Raw genomic sequence first — 8678 nt, forward strand, 5'->3', positions numbered from 1 at the left:
TAAAGGCTGTCACCATGAGTGACCTGGACCCACACCCTTGGCTGACAATCACAGGCACACAGAATGCAGCCCCAGCTCCGTGCTCTAACCTCTGCTTACTTCCCCAGCCCCGTTCCTCAAACTCTAAGACTGTCTCAGAGCGCCCAGAGTATGCCAAGCTATTTCATATCTACACACCTTCACTCTTTCTGTCTAGAAACCACCCTTTTTGGGGCGCCTGGGTGGCTCAGTCGGTAAGCGTCCAGCTTCGGCTCAGGTCATGATCTCATGGTTCATGGGTTTGAGCCCCGTGTCGGGCTCTGTGCTGACAGCCAGCTCAGAGCCTGGAGCCTGTTTCGGATTCTATGTCTCCCTCTCTCTCTGGCCCTCCCCGCTCATGCTGTCTCTCTCTTTCTCTCTCTCTCTGTCTCTCAGAAATAAATAAAAACATTTCAAAAAATTTAGAAACCACCCTTTTCTCCAGGCGTTCCGCCTTCTAGAATGCTCTCCCGACAGCACTTTCCTTTTTCACCACGGGCAGGGATGACCACTCTGTCCATGCACTGCAGTTGTCCCTTCGTATATGTCCTTCCTGGGAACTGCACCCCTGCCGGAGCCCAGCTCCAGCCAGTCCAGGGGTCCCTGAAAGATAGACGGTGTCGGCGAGAGAGGGATGAGAGAGCCCTGAGATTCTTTCTGGTCACCAGGCAGGCATCTCTGCACTGACTGAGACTCAGCTTTAGTTCTGGTTAAGTGTATGGGGAACAGCACAGAAGTGGCATTTGCCTTAGACAATTATTTCTGATGACAAATTTCTTTGTAAAATTTTGTAAAAATTTCCCGGAACATAGATTTGTAGAAGACTCATGCATAATCTTTATCAATAGTGATTGAGGTAGGTGATTTAGGTGCTTATCATATGGGGAAGGAAGGTATCTTTAGCATTCAAATACAAACAAGACAATGTTTTTAGCATAGCAAAGGCAAAGTTAGTTCTTTGTGAGCAGGGGTCAATAGCCTGTTTGCTTAAGGGGGAAAAACGGGATTCTCAGGAAACACAATGTTTGCTCCCATAATCACAAAAGAAGAAGTTCCCACAATAAGTTCTTTCACAAGGTGCAATCAGCATATCAGGGCCAGAATAAGGGGACAAGTCACTCCTGATACGAATCAACAAGGTGCTTGGGGGTGGGGGGTTGGTGCTCAAGCAGAAACGAGTGAGTGGGGGGTGGATATCGGTCATCATGTGCCAGCAGGAGGCCTTGCCAATCTGCCTTAACCTCACAAGGTGTTTTCTCAACTAGTGAGTTCAGAATGGCTCCCGACACTCTGCCCTCCTCTATTCTCCTCTCTGCCTGGTTTGCCAGCTCCCCAGGGCCTGTGCCCGACCTGATTCCTTCTCGGAGCCCCGGGACCTGGCAGTGTTTGGACACACGGCAGGCCTTCAGCGGCCTGCGCCCTGGCCCCAGTGTGAGCCGGCAGTGAGCCTGGAAGCCCCAAGAATAATTTCTCCTCCTTTGTGTTTGCCGAGTCATTGCAAACCCCTCCTGGGTGTGCGTGTTCCTGCAGCCTTCTCACTTCCTAATCTATTTTCCGGGACCCATGAAGTGTATTATTTCCCAAAACACAAACCCGATCGTGCAAGTCCCTTGCTTAGGCCTCTGCGGTGTCTGTCAGCAGTTTACCGGATAGAATTCAAACGTTTTAGCAGGACCTTGAGGCCCCTGTCGTCTGTTCCCTCTTTCTTGCCCTTTTCATTTCCTTCCATAGTTCTTCCAGCACCTGAGAACCGGATTGGCGAAATCAAGTTTTCCTGGGTTTTGTGCTCAGCCTGGGTTCAGATGTCCCTCTTCCCTCATTCTCCATTTGGGGGGACTCCTATCCACCCTGCAAGGTCCCAATCATTTATTGCCTTCTGTGTGGCACTCTCCCTGATCCCTATAGGCAGAGTGCTCCCGCCTGTGCTCCCCTAGGTCACAACTCTGGTACTGCGCTTACTCTGTTACTGCAGTTACTGCTCACTTCCCTGTCTGCCCCCTCTGTGTGACTGAGGGTTCTCTCAGGCAGAAAACCAGATCTTGGCAAAGGACGTGACAGATATATAAGGAACAGAATAGCTAACACTTACCAAGAGCTTACCACACGCCAAGCATGCTCTCGGCATTGGCTTGTGAAACCCACCTAACCACCCCAGGAGTGGGTACTATTATTATCATTACAATTTTACAGAATGTTGTCATTAAATACTGAAGCCAGGATTTGAACCCAGGCAGCCCGGCTCCGAGGTCCTTGCTGTCTACACTATCCTGACAGTGCTCACAGAATGAATGGTAATCCACAGTGTGTGTAAGGGGGTGTTCGTTAGTAAAACATGACATGACTCAGTTCCTGCCCACGCCATTCCTGGTGTCAAGCTAGGATGGAACCCTGATCTCTGGAGGCCTGGTCTGTGGTTTTCACTGAAATAACATAGCCGCCATGTCTTTTCTAACAGGTGACACGGATGCCCGCCCACCTCTTCCAGAAGCCTCAGCCTTCTTTCTTCTTATTTCTCCTTTATTCTGTTTTGCCAAGTCTGAAAAAAATGACTGGGTGGCCTGCGGCTTGAGGAGCGTCCTCCGTCTCCCTCTTGGCCCCCTGGGCCCCCTCCTTCCACCTTTCATGCACAGCGCCGGCCGTATTCAGAGCCAAATCACAGGGCTCCGGGGCTGCCCAACCCCAGCTCCCTTCTGAGTCTGTGAGCCTCCTGACCCTGGCCCTGTGGAGGGAAAGGACCCAGCCAGAGGCACAGATGGAAGCCAGAATGTTCTCAGCCCCAGTTTCCTGCTTTCTCAGCCTGCTGGATCACAAGTGCCCCCATAGGAAGTCTCAAGCCCTGTGCACATGAAATCCCACTCCCTGCCCCGGGCTTCTGTAGCCTCCTGGGGCTGGTGACACACAGCAGTAGGGCTGAAGCCAGAGGGAGGAGGAGGCTGCCCCTGTGTAGCTGTCTTGCTTGCCCCGTGCCCTGGCTTGATTCTCCAGAGAATGAAGCCACCATCCAGCTCGTGTGCAAGCAAGCATACTTCTGGAAGGAAAGGGGCCCATGAGCAGGCCCTCCGCTCCTACACTCACCCTGCCTTCCACTCACATTCGTCTGCCTATGGTTTGTTCTTGGGTCTCCTACATCCTCTCTTCACATGGCGTTGCTCTGCCCTTAGACTATCAGCTTGAACGTGTCCCCAGACAGAGGCTGTGTCTCCCCCATCAGACTGGCACTTCCCAAAAGCAGTGTGAGAAGGGATTTTCTCATCTGATGGCATGGAAAAGTGCAGAGAGCAACCATCCTTGGCTTCCTCCTGGTTCTCCCTCCCCAGTCGGTGTCCCGCGAGGGTGGCAGGGGGTCTTGGGGGTCCGTTCAAAGCGCTCCACGGAGCAAACGAGGAGACTCGCTCTCGTCTCCTGAGAGCTGACTCACGGTCTAACATGGGCAATATACACAGAGACAGGATCATCGGGACACCAAGACCTATAACGGCTGTCTGACCCTAAAGATACACAGTAATGGATACTTTTTATGGCTGTGGCTCATGAAACAGTATGATGGAAGGATCCAGAGCATTGTTATGAAGTGTCTTCGCCAAGAGACACTGTGTTTCCTTCGTGCTGTTTACGCTGGCCTTGGCATCCATCAACAAAGGATTTAGCCAAGGGAGCTCGGGCCCGAAGGCTGGGGGCTGGGAAGTCACTTACTGGGCACAGCTGATGCCCCTTCGATCAGGTCACCCCTGCAGTGAGCTACTGTGACCACCCCCGCCAGGTCCTAGACTGCCATCCTGGATGCCCGTTTTGGGGAAGCATTCTGGGGACGGGACGAGGGACTGTGTGGCAAGATCCCTCTTCAAGTCATGGCCTCCCGATGCCCCTCCCCCCATGCAACCCGAAAAGCTGCTAATCTGAGGGCCTCAGACCCGCTGTCCCAGCCCATAAGGCGGTTCTGAGGACAGAGCAGGGCTTTCAGGCTGGAAACTGTGATGCTAGCGACAGAGCGGCCCATCTTGGCCCACCTCAGGTGTGGAGAATTTTCAGGCCCAGCGGAGCCAAGCCACAGAAGGAAGGCAAAAAGGCAAAACATGTTTTGGAAGGGGGTTGGCAGGCGCATCTGTCTGCTCTGAGGGCCAGGGCGCAATGAGAGGCTGTGAGGCGGGCAAAGGGCTGTGGGGCCTGGCCAAGGCAGCAGGACGTGTTGGCTCCGCTCTCCCTAGAGACCCCCAGAAATGAAGGCTGTTCACCCCGCCGGGCTCCCTTCCCCCAGTCCCCTGCGGCCTGCCACTCCAGGCTGAAATGATCTTGTCGGGAAGTGCTTCCTTTCCCCAACCTTGCCTCTCTCCTGCTGGATTTCAGGCTCCTCTCTCCTATTTAGAACCTTATTGGAAAACAGGGAAGCCCCCTCCTGCCTCAAGCGGAACTTGGATTTGCGGAGCTTTGGGCTCCTTGGAGACAGGTGCTGGGTAACCGTGTTGTCATTGGCATTACTCATCCTTAGCATTACTTCTGAGCGCAGTAGTTCTCGGCAGGCAGCCAGGCTCCCTCCTGTCTGTTCTGGAGATGGGGGGTCGGGGGTGTGGGAGACCAGGAAAGGGAGCTCGTCCCCTCCAGGACCTCACTCGTCGGGGGGCCTGAGGCGGGGCGGGTGTGATGTGGGCGACCTGGACCCTGAGGCTGTCACACTCTGACTCCATGGCCTGGAGACCCTTTTCCTCCCTACTTTCTCCTGCCTTCTCCACCCCCTTCACCCCTTCGCCCCCTTCACCTGTGCTTCCTGCTTCCTCTCTCCTCGTCTGCTGCTGCTGCTGCTGTTCCTGGCCTCCTCTCTCCTTCGCAGGCAGAGCTCAGCTCGGGAGGGGTATGAAATTCATTAGCAGCCACATTGCGGCAGGATTAAGTCATGGGGCGCTGCTCTCCAGCGGGGCTCGCCTCCCCTCCCGGGCGGCGGCGGGGCCCAGCAGCCTCCGCACCCTGCAGGCCCGCCAGGACTGCCCGGCTTCACTCAGCTCCCGTGCCCACCGCCTTCAGGCCCTGGGACAAGCCCGAGCCAGGTCCCTTCCCCCACCCCCAGCGATGAGGGCCAGGGGGCTCCAAGGTAGCTGCTCACCTTTCAGCCTCCCTCCTGGGGTCCTCCCCGACCCTCCCGGTCCCACCTGGCTCCTAAGCCCAGCACTGGGCCCTTTCTCTGGTCACCCCCCCTGCCATTGCCATGAGGCCTAAGCCCATCATCTGGTGCCCCTGATGCCTCCTTGTCAGGGTCCTGTGCCAGCACCGTCATCTCTCCACCTGAGGCCTCTTGCCTGATACCTTCCACGCTCAAAAAGATCTTGACACTGCCTTCAGAGGGAGTATCTAACGAAAATCAGTGGACTTCCCCTTAGACTGGCAGTGGCGTGAGGCCCAGCACCCTGCCCAGGCCTGGCATCCAATCACACAGGTTTACTGGGTGCCCACTGGGTGCCTGGCACCATGTGAGGCTCTGAAGACGCCAAAACAGACTTGGTCCCTGCCCTCCTGGAGGGCTAGTCCAGTGGGAGAAACAGAAAATAAAACACCTTTAAAGAGATCCCAGCACAGGGGCACCTGGCTGGCTTAGCCTGTACAGCAGGCCACTCGTGCTCTCTGGGTCATGAGTTCGAGCCCCATGTTGGGCGTGGAGCCGCCTTAAAAAAAAAAAAAAAAAGAAGAAGATCACAGTGTAAACCCTAAATCTATACAATTATTATTTGTCAGTCATATGTCAATAGAGCTCGCAAAACATAAACATAAATAATCTCAAACGACCATGTCGTAGGTAGTGCTTTGAAGGAAGAGAAAAGATACATAGGAGGTAGACCGAGTACATGTAGGTAAGGCATGGGTGATGAATTAACTACAATTTTTTAAAAATCTCTTGCCCCTACTTGCTTCCAAGCCTGGAGGCTGTCTGGTCTCTACCACCTAAAAATATCCTTAATTATATCCCATCCTAAATTAGTCTCTCATTTGTTTGTCTTGTATTAGTCTTGTCTCATTAATCATAATCATCACAATTTTCATGTGTTAAGTGGCTACTCTGTGCCAGGGAAACGTTAAGAACCTTCATAGATTGCCTCATTTAACTTTTTATCCCCATTTTAAATATAGGAAAACTGAGGCTCGGATGAAACAACTTGTCAAAAGCCACACAGCTAGCACCAGTACATCTGTGTCTTACATTTCTTCATCACCCCAAGGGCAGGGGGCTCCGGGATTCCCCAAAGGTTGCCAGGGAACCGAGCTGATGGAGATGGACAGACCTGGAAGGAAAGCTCTGCCCCGGGCTCCTGCTGGCTGTACTACTTGGAGGGCGCCTGTCTCGGTGCCTTCACACACCTCTCTGCACCTGAGAGGCATGGTCAGAAACACAGGAAGGGCCACCGTGTTCTCCAGGCCTTGCCACTCATGTTCCAGATCCCTCCACCATCTTCACTTTTATGTCTCTCTACCTACCCTCCCTTCCGTGAAGGTCTGGCCATAAGAAAGGTAGGGATAAGGCTTTCTGGGTCCTCCTCTTCTTGTAAGACAAGGCTGTCTTCTCCAAGAGGCATCCCTGGGTTCATCCCGCCCATCTCTAGCCCCTCGGTTCCTCCAAACCCAGTTCCACTCAGCTCTGGATTTATTCTGGTAAACAACTCAACCCCATGTGCTACCTACTGATGCATCTTAACAACCATACAAGCTCATTAACGCTGCATTTATAAATGGGGGAGTTTCACTCCCTACCTATAATCAGACTCTAGACTCACAGATGCCGAGGATGGTGAACAGTGCCAAGTGTTTACTCCCTCTTAAGGGTCCCCTACAGGGCCTCTTGCTATTCTATAATCCATTCGTCATCAAGCACAAGAGATATTTTTTCTTGCTTTCTAAATCAACTTTCTGTTTTAAGTTATGATTTGCATAGAGTAAAATGTACCCATTTTAAGTGTACAGTTTGATGACCTTTGGCAAATGTACATACTCATTGGGGTACCCTTCACCCCAACAGATGTAAAATGTTTCCATTACCCTGAAGAACTCTGTCATGTCACCACTACCTCCCAACCATTCAGTGGGATTTCCAGTCTCCAGTAATGGCGGGTTAAGTTATTTGAGCCAACTCTACTGTTGAAAAAAAGTAAAACTTAAAAACAAGATATTAAGTATTTCTCCCCTAAAATACAAGAGTAGACAAAGAAAGTAAGTAATAGAGAATGAACAACCAGGCCCAAATGAAATATGGAAAACCCAGAGACAGAAAGTGGAGGTTTGGCCGGAGGGTGTTGCTGATTCCAGTATGTTTTAACTTTAGTCTTCGTACCTGCAAGGGTCAGAAGGATACAAATCACAGCGTGGGTCTTGAAGAAGAGATAGATGAGAAGGTTTCCTTATCTATAAGTGAGGACCGCAAAAGACCACACCCCAAGGGTGAAGGTGAACCGAAGTTAAACTACCTTGGCAATACTTTCACAGTTTCCATCAATGTCCGGTTCAGAGAGCCTCAAAAACTTGATTTAAGGTGGTTTCAGATCAGCGCCCACAAGTGCTTGGCCAGAGCAAAAACCAAAATGAAACAATAGCACTTTTCTGGAGGAAGGGACTCGCATCTGCTCCATCTATTTCACAAAATTATTTTTCAAGTATGATGAACAGCAAACACAAATATACCAGAGAATGGGCGTCACAAGGAAGAAAGTACAAATATAACAGACAAGAGAAACCAAACAGCAAAAGTGTCAGATTTTATATATATCAGACACAGATTATAAAACAGGTATGATTACTGTGTTTAGATAAATAAAAGACACGCTTGAACATATTTGCAGTTAATAAGAAACTAGAACAATTTATTTCTGGGAAAAGAACAGATCAAACTTCTAGAAATAAAAAATTCATTATTATGAATTTATTATTATTCATTACCATGAATAAAAGCCCAGAGGATACAATTGGAGAGTACTAATAAACTAGAAGATAGAAAAATTAACCAAAATTTAGCCCAGAGGAATAAAAAGATGGAGACTATTCTAGAAAAGTTACAAGCTGTAGAGGGACGGAGGGAGAGAAACCAACATATGTGTAATCAGACTCCCAGAAACACAAGAGAGAGAAATTGTCTCAGAGAGAGTAAGGCAAACAGATAAGAGTTGATAATGCTCCAGAACTGATGAAACACAGCAACAAATCACAAATGCAAGAAGGCAAATGAATCTCCAACAAGATAAACAGACATCCATGATGATGGAACTTAAGTAAATCAAAACACAAGGAAAAACATGAAAGACACATTATCTTAAAATTTTGTTTCAGGGGCGCCTGGGTGGCTCAGTCAGTTAAGCGTCTGACTTCGGCTCAGGTCATGAACTCACAGCTCGTGGATTCGAGCCCCGCGTTGGGCTCTGTGCTGACAGCTCAGATGTTTATTTACACCGTGGGGAACCAGCCATGTCCCTGAGAGCTGGCTGTTAAGCTTTTACCACCACACCACTGGGTTTGTCTACCAGGTATGTCCAGAATTGGATCACTCCTCATTAGCCTTTGCAGTCGCCACCCTGGCCCCAGCTACCATCATTTCCTGCCCCCAGATTATTGCAATGGCCTCAGAAAGCCTATTTTTTGCTTCATTCTTGGCTTCTCTTATTCTATTCTCAACACAGCAGCAAGAATAATCC

The sequence above is a fragment of the Crocuta crocuta genome, unplaced genomic scaffold (assembly GCF_008692635.1).
Source record: "Crocuta crocuta isolate KB4526 unplaced genomic scaffold, BGI_CrCroc_1.0 scaffold318, whole genome shotgun sequence".
Taxonomy (NCBI): Eukaryota; Metazoa; Chordata; class Mammalia; order Carnivora; family Hyaenidae; genus Crocuta; species Crocuta crocuta.